The sequence below is a fragment of the Dromaius novaehollandiae genome, unplaced genomic scaffold (genome assembly GCF_036370855.1).
Source record: "Dromaius novaehollandiae isolate bDroNov1 unplaced genomic scaffold, bDroNov1.hap1 HAP1_SCAFFOLD_142, whole genome shotgun sequence".
Lineage (NCBI taxonomy): Eukaryota > Metazoa > Chordata > Aves > Casuariiformes > Dromaiidae > Dromaius > Dromaius novaehollandiae.
In genome coordinates this window covers 59,845-64,123 of record NW_026991338.1, presented here as the reverse complement: position 1 = coordinate 64,123, position 4,279 = coordinate 59,845, and positions in this window count along the sequence as shown.

Below are 4,279 nucleotides of genomic sequence, written 5' to 3'. Positions count from 1 at the left end.
GGACACAGGGGGGACACAGGGGGACATGGGGACACAGGGGGGGACCCCAGGGGGGTGACATGGGGGGGTGACACAGGGGAGACACCCAGGGGGGTGACATGGGGGGGTGACCGGGGGGGGAGGTGACCTGGGGACACGGTGACCCGGGGCCACCCGGGGGGGGGGATGGGGGTGACCCGGGGGGGTGACACCCATGGGGAGGTGACACTGGGGGGGGGAGGTGACACCGGGGGGGGGACAGGGGGGTCCCCATGGTGTCCCCAGCTGCCGCAGCAGCCGGGCAGGGGGGCGACGGGGGGGTCCTGGGGGAGGTGACACCGGGGGGGGAGGTGACCCGGGGGGGGAGGTGACACTGAGGGGGGGAGGTGACACCAGGGGGGGGACAGGGGGGTCCCCATGGTGTCCCCAGCTGCCGCAGCAGCCGGGCAGGGGGGCGACGGGGGGGTCCCGGGGAGGTGACACCGGGGAGGGAGGTGACACCAGGGGGGGGAGGTGACACTGAGGGGGGGAGGTGACACCGGGGGGGGGACAGGGGGGTCCCCATGGTGTCCCCAGCTGCCGCAGCAGCCGGGAAGGGGGGCGACGGGGGGGTCCCGGGGGAGGTGACACCGGGGAGGGAGGTGACACCAGGGGGGGAGGTGACACTGAGGGGGGGGAGGTGACACCGGGGGGGGGACAGGGGGGTCCCCATGGTGTCCCCAGCTGCCGCAGCAGCCGGGAAGGGGGGCGACGGGGGGGTCCCCGGGGAGGTGACACCGGGGGGGGGGAGGTGACACCAGGGGGGGGGAGGTGACACCGGGGGGGGGACAGGGGGGTCCCCATGGTGTCCCCAGCTGCCGCAGCAGCCGGGCAGGGGGGTGACGGGGGGGTCCCGGGGGAGGTGACACCGGGGGGGGGGGAGGTGACACCGGGGGGGGGACAGGGGGGTCCCCACCTGCCGCAGCAGCGGGCGCCCCTTGTGCAGGGCCACGAAGGGCAGCAGCTCGGCCGGGGGCAGCGCCAGGAACCTGCGGGGGGGGGACACGGGGGGGGGGGACACGGAGGGGGGGGACACGCGGGGACACCGGGGGACACGCTGGGACACGCCACGCCGTGACACAGGGGGACACAGAATGACACGTGGGGACACACAATGGCCCCCCCCCCCCGAGGCCCAGCCACCCCCAGGACCCCCCCCCCCAACACCCATGGGACCCCCCCCAGCACCCATTGGACCTCCTGACCCCCCCAGCACCCTTGGGGCCCCCCCAGCACCCATGGGACCCCCCCAGCACCCCCCCAGCACCCATGGGACCCCCCCAGCACCCATTGGACCTCCTGACCCCCCAGCACCCTTGGGGCCCCCCCAGCACCCATGGGACCCCCCCAGCACCCTGGGACTCTCCCTGGACCCCTGGGACCCCCCAGGACCCATGGGACCCCCCCAGCACCCATTGGACCTCTAGGACCCATGGGAACCCCCCAGCACCCCCCAGGACCCCCCCCAGCACCCATGGGACCCCCCCCAGCACCCCCCATGACCCCCCCAGCACCCATGGGACCCCCCAGCACCCATGGGACCCCCATCAGCCCCCCAGGACCCATGGGACCCCCAGCACCCCCCCAGCACCCATGGGACCCTCCCCGGATCCCCGGACCCCCCCCAGGACCCATGGGACACCCCTCACCACCCCAGGACTCCCCCCCAGCACCCATGGGACTCCCCAGCACCCCGGGCCCCCCCAGCACCCATAGGACCCCCCCAGCACCCATGGGACACTCCCAGCACCCCTGGGACCCCCCCAGCACCCCGAGGACCTCCCCCAGCACCCTTGGGGCCCCCCAGGACCCCCAGCACCCCTGGGACCCCCCCAGCACCTCCAGGACCCCCCCGGCACCCATGGGACCCCCACCAGCAACTGCCCAGCCTCCTGGGACCCCCCCCAGCACCCCTGGGACCCCCCAGGACCCCCCCAGCACCCATAGGACCCCCCTGAGCACCCCCGGGAACCTCCCTGGACCCCTGGGACCCCCCAGCACCCATGGGACCCCCAGCACCCATGGGACCCTCCTTGGACCCCTGGGACCCCCAGGACCCCCCCCAGCACCCTTGGGACCCCCAGCACTCCCAGGACCCCCCCAGCACCCTTGGGACCCCCCCAGCACCCATGGGCCCCCCCCAGCACCCCTGGGGCCCCCCAGGACCCCCCCAGCACCCATAGGACCCCTCTGAGCACCCCCGGGAACCTCCCTGGACCCCCGGGACCCCCAGGACCCCCCCCAGCACCCTTGGGACCCCCAGCACTCCCAGGAACCCCCCCAGCACCCTTGGGACCCCCCCAGCACCCCTGGAACTCCCCAGCACCCCGGGGCCCCCCCAGCACCCCCCAGGCCCCCCAGCACCCATGGGACCCCCAGGACCCCCCCAGCACCCATAGGACCCCCCCAGCACCCCTGGAACTCCCCAGCACCCCGGGGCCCCCCCAGCACCCCCCAGGCCTCCCAGCACCCATGGGACCCCCAGGACCCCCCCAGCACCCATAGGACCCACCCAGCACCCCTGGAACTCCCCAGCACCCCCCAGGCCCCCCCCAGCACCCATGGGACCCCCCAGGACCCCCCCAGCACCCATAGGACCCACCCAGCACCCCTGGAACTCCCCAGCACCCCGGGGCCCCCCCAGCACCCATGGGACCCCCCCCAGCACCCCTGGGAGCCCCCAGGACCCCCCAGCACCCATAGGACCCCCCCAGCACCCATGGGACCCCCAGGACCCCCCCAGCACCCATAGGACCCCCAGGACCCCCCAGCACCCTTGGGCCCCCCAGCACTCCCAGGACCCCCCCCAGCACCCCCTGGGACCCCCCCCAGCACCCCCCCAGCACCCATGGGCCCCCCCCAGCACCCATAGGACCCCCCCCAGCACCCCTGGGACCCCCCCAGCACCCATAGGACCCCCCCAGCACCCATGGGCCCCCCCCGGCCCCACTCACCGCAGCGACCGCGCCGTCAGCGGCACCTCGCCCTTCGCCCTGCGCCGGCCGCCGCGTCAGCCACCCCGGGGGGCCCAGGCGTCCGGGACCCCCCCGGGACCCCCACCCCCACCCCAGGGACCCCAGGGACTGTGGGGCCCAGGCGTCCGGGACCCCCCCCGGGACCCCCCCCCCACCCCAGGGACCCCACTGCCCGCGGGGCCCAGGCGTCCGGGACCCCCCCCCCCATCCCGGTGTCCGACAGCACCCAGGGACACCCCCCCCCACCCAAGGGACCCCAGCATCGGGGGGGCCCAGGCGTCCGGGTGCCACCGCCCCCCCCAGGGGCCCAGGCGTCCGGGTGCCCCCCCCGGGTGTCTGGGTGCCCCCCAACCCCCCCCGCCAGGGGCCCTGGCGTCTGGGTGCCCCCCAACCCCCCTCCAAGGGGCCCAGGTGTCCGGGTGCCCCCCCCCGGGGGTCTGGGTGCCCCCCCCACCCATGGGCCCAGGCGTCCGGGTGCCCCCCCCCGGGGTTCTGGGTGCCCCCCCCCACCCATGGGCCCAGGCGTCCGGGTGCCCCCCCGGGGGGTCTGGGTGCCCCCCCCACCCATGGGCCCAGGCGTCCGGGTGCCCCCCCCGGGGGGTCTGGGTGCCCCCCCCCACCCATGGGCCCAGGCGTCCGGGCGCACCGGATGCTCTCCAGCATCTCCTTCAGCGCCAGGGGGTCGATCATGTCCTGCGGGGGGGGGGGGGGGGGCGTGAGCGGGTGCCCCCCGGGAGGGGCCCAGGCGTCCCGGCACCCATGGGTGCTCCCGGAGGGTCCCAGCCGCTCCAGCACCCACGGGTGCCCCAGGAGGGTCCCACGTGCCCCAGCACCCATGGGTGTCCCACCACCAGGGATCTCAAGGACATCGGTCACCCAACGCGACCCCGTTTCCCACCACCCAAGAGCACCCAGCCCCACCAGCACCCATGGGTGCCCCAGGAGGGTCCCAGGCCCCCCCAGCACCCACGGGTGCCCCAGGAGGGTCCCAGCTGTCCCAGCACCCATGGGTGTCCCACCACCAGGGATCTCAAGGACATCGGTCACCCAACGCGACCCCGTTTCCAGCACCCAAGAGGGCCCAGGCGTCCCAGCACCCATGGGTGTCCCCGGAAGGGTCCCAGGTGTCCCAGCACCCATGGGTGTCCCGGCAGGGTCCCAACCACCACGGATCTCCTCCAGAACATCCTCAACCCAACACCCAACGCGACCCCGTTTCCCACCACCCAAGAGCACCCAGCCCCCCAGCACCCACGGGTGCCCCGGCAGGGTCCCCTGTGCCCCCC